This window comes from Chiloscyllium plagiosum, chromosome 3 (assembly GCF_004010195.1).
Source record: "Chiloscyllium plagiosum isolate BGI_BamShark_2017 chromosome 3, ASM401019v2, whole genome shotgun sequence".
Lineage (NCBI taxonomy): Eukaryota > Metazoa > Chordata > Chondrichthyes > Orectolobiformes > Hemiscylliidae > Chiloscyllium > Chiloscyllium plagiosum.
In genome coordinates, this window is record NC_057712.1 from 26,276,050 (window position 1) to 26,283,514 (window position 7,465).

Here is a 7,465-nt window from a genome sequence, read left to right on the forward strand (position 1 = left end):
GGTGTACCTATTATTTTCTTAAAATTTAAGGTATGATGATTGTGTTAATGTAAGTTAAGTAAATATAAATATTTGGGTAATCACCATTATTCTGTTATGTGCTAAATTGCAATACTCTGTCGCCCACAATGTATCTGCTTCCTCCCCATTAGATGTAAAGGTCTTAACTATCAGTTTTGAAGATAATTTTTTAAGTTTTACTTGAAACAATTTAATATAAAAAATTAGCATGCTTGGATATAGAACAACAAATACTTCATGTAAAGCACAGTTTGCTCTCTTTTAATACCAATAAACACAATTTGTAATTCTGCACTACTCTTAATGCAAGACTGTACCTCAATAAGCTTTGGATTGAAGAGGGCAAAATTCCTAAAAATGTTCCCCCTTCAACTATTTGTCCAACTTTATTTTTACATAAGTTATTGCTGAATCTGCTTCCAGTATACTTTCTACATATCAGGTCATATCAACTTGTTGGGCTTATAAAAAAAAACCCACCTCTCTGCATCTTCTACCAATCTCCTTATATCTGTGTTTTCTTGTTACTCATCCTGCTGCTGTTGAAAATTGTTTTTTTTTTCCCCCATAAAACCCTCCATGGCTTTGAATACATATATTGAGTCTCCTCTCTCAGTCTCTCTGTTCTTGGGCAATTAACCCCAATTTCTGTATTTTGTTTGGTGACTATGGGAGCAAGCTAATGTTTTCCTTATTGGCCAATTAAAGGAAGCCACAGTACCACAGTTGTAATTTGTTACCATTTACAGCATTGCTATGAATGTAAATCACTTGTCAGTAAAGTATGATAACACGAATGGAACGGAGGAGCTGTGATAGATCACTATAGCCGTGGATGTCATTGGAATGAGAGGTCAAGGTTGCATCATGTGCTTGAATACTGAGTTTGGGGTTACTGTCCAGTACATCTGCCCTACCCTCTGTCACGGGATGTGGCGCTAGATTGATGTTTCTGCTGAAGATGGTTCTGGATGAACTGTGGTCAAGTAGAGTGACAGTGTCAGGGCCTGCAGAACAGCCTCTGTGGCTGTGGGATGGTGAGGCCCAAGACATGGATTAGGCACTGGACCTCTGCCCGGACACAGAGCATGCACCATCTCATTAGCTCTGGGAAGCTCTGAATGAAAGTCAATGACTTAACTTTAAAAAGTAAAATAAAATAAAGAACTGCAGATGCTGGAGATCTGAAACAAAAACACAAATTGCTGGTAATTGCCAGCAATTTTTGGTTTTGTTTCATAACTTAAAAAGGCTTCTGGACAGCAACTGGCTGCAGTCTGGGTGAAGAAATGGCAGGCTCATGAAATGACAAGCCATCAATAATGAAGAAATGAGAAACTTGGTGTCTGAGGAGTGGAGGGGTCATATGGAAATGTTAATTTGGGCCAAAACTTAAAGCCGTCAGCCTCTTCCCTATATGGTTTTCTCTCTCTTGCTTGCTCTTTCAATACTCACTGTGCCAAAAAAGCCTCCCATATATCTCTTTTTAAAAGAAAATGCCCGCAGTAGCTTAGAGGTCATGCTAAGCTATTCTCTGTAACCAAATAGCTGACAAGCAGACAGTCAGCAAATGGGTCCCAACCACTACTTTGAGCAAATTGGGTATCAGTAAAGTCCTGAGATTTTGGATTTTTATTACAAGTTCACGAGTGAGGTTGAATTTGGCTGAGAAATCACAACTCTTACAATCAGTTGCAGAGCATTGGTATATCTGTTGAGACTGGTTTATTTGTGGAGCCTGTACAGATGGATTTTGTTGAGATACTAACACCAACCAAACAATATGCTCCACCATATGGGTTCAAATATTATTGTAGTTATAACTTGTAATATAGTGAATCCTGATTGGCTGATTTTCTTCTATGATTTAAAGCAGAGCAGAATCCCAGGACAGAATCTTCTGCTTTGTTTAGTGGTGAGTTTGTTGGCAGGAAGGGTATTTAATTAGGCAAGTGGTGGCATACCTGACATTGGCATCTTCTCTCTTCTGTGAGAATTTAGTTCAAGGTGGGAAGGGTTTCTTACTCTGCTGCCTATTTAGGCCCTTAAATGGCTAACTATTGACTACTTAATGTCTCATGCCACTGGGATTAATGTAGCTTCAGACAGGCCTGTTTATCATGTGGCATGTAGAGCAGCTGAAACATGTGCAAGCTTACCACCTTAGGCAGTTGGTCAGAGAAACAGTATCTGATTGAGGGACTAGACATTAGGAAGTTGGGCGAAACCTGCTGAGAGCAAGTGCCTGCCACTCCTACCAATCTCCTGTCTCAACTACTTTTGACCCCCATTGTGTAAACTCCCCCATTCACATTACTGATCTGTGACCACTGTTACTCTGAAATCTTGTGACTTGGTGATTCCAGTGGAAAGCCAATCAAGTTGTCTTGTCCTTGATCTGCTCGATATGAGAGTGGGCAACATTCTAGAAAATTTGTTTTAATACTGAAGATGCGACTAACCTGTATAGCGTGTGGAATATGACATATGTGATAGCTTGTTTCCTACTGGGGAAGAAGTACAAAATATTAACGTCAACTTGTATTTATTTGTTTATTTAACATGAAATATGCCCCAAGGCACTACACAAAAAAAAAATCAAACATCAGAAAGTGATATGACTGAACAAGTGACAAGCTAGGATACTTATAGAGGTGGAGTGTTTGGACAGCCAGTGAGCACTAGCGGTGTTTGAATGGAACTTAGTAAAAGAATCGATATAGGCAATGATTTTGGATAAATCAATATCTTTGGAGGACAGATGACAAATACTCAACCGGAAGAGGTTGGGATAGTTTGCTCTGAAGATGAAGACGACATGGGTAAGAGTTTTTACTCATGATTTGCTAAGAACGAAGTGATGTTATGGAGTGGAAGGGGCTTATGTATTGGAGAGGATATGGGGTCCAAAATTCAGCTGTGCATCACATAAGATGCGGAAATTACAACCAGTATGGTTCAACTTTGGATAATTGCCAGGAGGGAAAATACTATTAATGCTATATGAAAGAATTTTGAGGTGCAGCTGAAAGGAATAGCGCTAGTCGTCTGTATCTAAATGGAGGAAGTTGAACCCCATCCAGAATATCAGATGCAACCTGAAATGGTAGTTAGAGAAATGATGGATCAGAGAAATATTAGTGATGATAGTCAGTGGTGTACCTGGTTACACATGTGGGACCTGACCTCATCTCTTCAGATGATATTGCCAAGGGGCATCAAATAATGTGGGACTTATATTGTTGGAATCCACATTTCTGCAGTCTAATTAGATTGGATTGCACTGATTCTTAACATCTGTGATGTTTCTATTAGTTTTGAGGATCCTTCATTCTGGCTGATTGACATTGATTCAAATAGTATACCACATTGGAATATACCTGAACCTATGATATTATTTTCATTTAACACAACATACAGCAGTGAGAAAATGTGTGTTAAACTAATGAGTGAATTGTTATCCTGTCTATTGCTGAAAATTCTATTAATAATTCAGTTTTGTTGTTTTATAAAATTATCCAGAATATTGACTTAAGCAATTTAAAACTGTTAACAGAAATGTATTAATTAAATTTACAAAAGTTGAATTATCAAATAGTTTGTAATAAATGACTTTGAACTTAAAGAACAGACTATTTGTTAATTTAAGTTAAATAGGAGTGTAACAATGAAATGGATTGTGCTAACAATTTGGTAGGACACAAAGCAGTTCTACTTTTAGTAACAATATATTAACTGTGCAGCATTTTCCATAATAATTGGTCAAAATACTTTTGGAAGCATGAGTCCCAGTCATCCCCCACCACTTACTGAAATGATCTATCAATTTAAGTTATTAAAAATCATCCTAATGCACCTCCCTCTGTCTCGTGGGTCTCTTTTATTGTCATCACGAAAATCTCTTTGCTTTTTGAGATGCTGCCTACTGGCTCTTGTATGTGTCTACATGGCACAGAACAACAGCTGACATGAATGCTAATCAGCTGCTCGTCTGCTTCCAAACCTCGATGCATGCTGCCGGTGGATAGAACTGACTGCTCATGCTTTTATCACTTTTTAATAGGTGTCACTTCTCAGAATGGAAATTTTGGAATAGCTTTTTCTTGTTCTCCCATTTTACTGGAACATTAAAGACATTTGTAGCAATGCCAGGATAACTTTAGATCAGATCAATTATTTCAACACAACAGATTATTTCGGAAACCCTTCTGCTTGGTACTGGCTAGTACTACTGTAAAATCTCTGGTAAAAGTTAATACTTGAAATGTAACTCTGTTTGTCTCTTCACAGACCTTCTGAATTTCTTGCGGTGTTTTCTGTTTTGATTGCAAATTTAATTAACATCTTTTGGAAATTGGGTAATTTTGCTAAAACACCAAACATTCCTTAATAAGATAAAGTTAAAAATCACACAACACCAGGTTATAGTCCAACAGGTTTAATTGGAAGCACTCTAGCTTTCGGTGCGTCGCACCTTCATCAGGTAGTAGAGCAACGCTCCGAAAGCTAGTGTGCTTCCAATTAAACCTGTTGGACTATAACCTGGTGTTGTGTGATTTTTAACTCTGTACACCCCAGTCCAACAATGGCATTTCCAAATCATTAATAAGATAAAGGAGTGTTGACTCCAGCAGGATTAAAGGAAATTGGAAAAAAAGAAATACTGCACACACTGAGCAAGATTAGAGTTCTCCATTTTACCTTGAGTTAAAATTCTGCCCACCCAAATACAAGATTCTTGTTTCAGCGTTTCTGATTATTTCGTTGGTGACGTCAGTATATAGCCATATCATAAAAGAAACCCGATGATTTCCACATTGATTTCTAATCTATATTAAGGTAGCTGTAGAGTGGAGCTATTAGCCTTGGTGTTCTTGGACTATGTAAAGAATGACAGCCAACATTCCCATTTCAAGTGCTATTCTCTGACTTCCAGGGGAAAGCCTCGGTAAAAATACTGTGTGAAAATATGATTCGGCTTAAAATGTCAACATTTGCAACGTAGACTAGTATGTAATGGTTGTTTGGGAGAAGTAGCTGATGAATACCTGTAAATGTGCAACTTGTTTTGTATTTACTAGGTAATCACTTTCTTCTCAGAATGACTGAGGATGCCTGTTGTGGAGATTAAATGTCAGGTTGGTGTTAAATGAGAAAAGGAAACTCTCCTAAAAGTGCATAAAAATATATGCTCAATTTTTCCTCCATCTCGTTATTGCTATAACTGAGAGGAGCAGCATTTAGTTTTTCAGTGCAATCCCCTCACCATGATCGACATAAATTTCCTTGTAAAAAGGATCTGAGTCAGAAGTACACAGTTTGTTTTTCTCTTCCAAGTCTAGACTATCGAACATAAGAATAAATCTTATTGTCTGAGTTGTCAGTGCTGTCTCACAGCTGTGAAAAGGTCCACAACTCATCAACTGTGTGAACTCAGATTAGTTCTGTTAGATCATCATGAGTGAAAGCAGGCCTATATCAGTCTGCCATTCTCAAGAGAACCAGTTTATTTTGCAGAACTTTTTGAAATGTAATTAACTACCAAATAGTAATTCACAATTTGCACATTTTGAGTTTAATGGAACTCTCCAATTCATTGGCTGACTCTAAATTGAGAAAATTAAATATTAAGCCAAACAAATAACCATTTAATTGTTCCATTTTAATAATTATTTGGAAGACCTATGACTAATGGTATGAATGGTAACAATTGTTGAGTTCGGCTTGCGTTCCTGCTTTATGTTAATTTGTAAAATTGTTCGCATGTTAAAAAAATGTTAAAACAGTTAGAGTCTGAGTTTAACATTCTATGAAGGATCAAGAGAATCTCTCCACAACTCAGTTGGTAGTATTACTGCATCTCAGTCAGAAAATTGAGAGTTCAAGTCCCATAGCATAAACTAGAAGCTGAAAATTCAGTACAGTACTGAGTCCTGCGCTGTTGGAGGTGCCATCTTTTGGAATGAGACATCTACTCTTACGAATGAATGCCAAAGATCCTATAGTGCTGTTTAGAAAAAGGAGCAGGATCATTATCCCTAGTTCTTGACTAACATTTATCCCTCAATCAAAACCATGAACACAGATAATATGGTATTGTCACATTGCTGTTTGTTGTACAGGGATGTGCAAAAATTGTTTGCCATCTCTCCTACATACAACTGACTGGCTATTTCAAAAGTTTATCAATTCATAAGAAATTACATTCTTGAAGCTCAGCTTCTTTAGAAAGAATGATTTGTGTTGGTGAATCAGAAACTTTATAGGAAAATATTTATTTTTGATTAAGCAACAATCAAAATGAGCAAAATCTAATTTGTATATTATATTTATTAGCATTGGTAGAGGATTGGCTAAATAATAGAAGACACTTGACCTGTACTGATATTTATAAGAATACACTTTTTTTTTCTCCTTGTGCGGTTGGAAATATGTTAAGGCACATGTGTCTTCAGTTGATAGATAATGGAGAAGTTGCTTTTGTGTTGCAAAACTATCTCTGTACTTTGCCCACAAGCAAAAGTTTACATTATGTTGCCGATGTAACTGCTTAAAAATACAGTGAAGTTTCCATTCTGAAGGTTGACTACTGTGAAAAGAGACATTTCCTTCAGTATCCTTTTTTGAAAACGAATGTTAGAGATGTAACGAGTAATATGAACATTTACCTATTAAAAAAAGTAGAAGGCTGTAAACTAGTGGAGGGGGGTACCTTTTACTTGTGATCACATAGAAAAGATGAAAAGTCAGGGCTACTGTTAATTCACTATAATCCATTTTATAACTACCATGATATTCTTTAGTTCATGTACATAGGATATAAGTCGCTCATGGCAGGGGGGTGGGAACCTGAGCAGTAAACCGGAGATGAGAGTTGATGCAGATGAGGCAGTAGCAAGAGGTAGACCAGCTAGTGGGAAGGATTTTCCTGGCAAGGAACTAAGGTATCAGTTAAAGTGTGTTTGCTTTAACGCAAGGAGTATCAGGAATAAAAGTGACGAACTTAGAGCATGGATCAGTACCTGGTGCTATGATGTTGTGGCCATAACAGAGACATGGGTTTCTCAGGGGCAGGAATGGTTGCTGGATGTTCCAGGGTTTAGAGCATTTAAAAAGAATAGGGAGGGGTGTAAAAGAGGAGGGGGTGTAGCATTACTAATCAGAGGGTATCACAGCTACAGAAGCTTCCATTGTCGTGGAAGAGCTGCCTACCGAGTCAGTATGGGTGGAAATTAGGAACAACAAGGGAGCAGTCACCTCTTTAGGGGTTTACTACAGGCAGCAGGGAGATGGAAGAAAGCATAGCCTGGCAGATTTTGGAAAAGTGTGGACGTAGTAGGGTTGTTGTAATGGGTGACTTTAACTTTCCCAATATTGATTGGAACCTCCTTCGAGCAGAAAATTTGAATGGAGCTGTTTTTGTAAGGTGTGTTCAGGAGGGTTT

At 37.6% G+C, this 7,465-nt stretch overlaps 1 protein-coding gene across 1 annotated transcript in view; it reads left to right on the forward strand.

Annotated features, from left to right (window-relative positions):
* Nucleotides 1-7,465, forward strand: part of sh3yl1 (SH3 and SYLF domain containing 1) — a 165,562-nt gene that overhangs the window by 101,833 nt on the left and 56,264 nt on the right. The window lies entirely within an intron of this gene.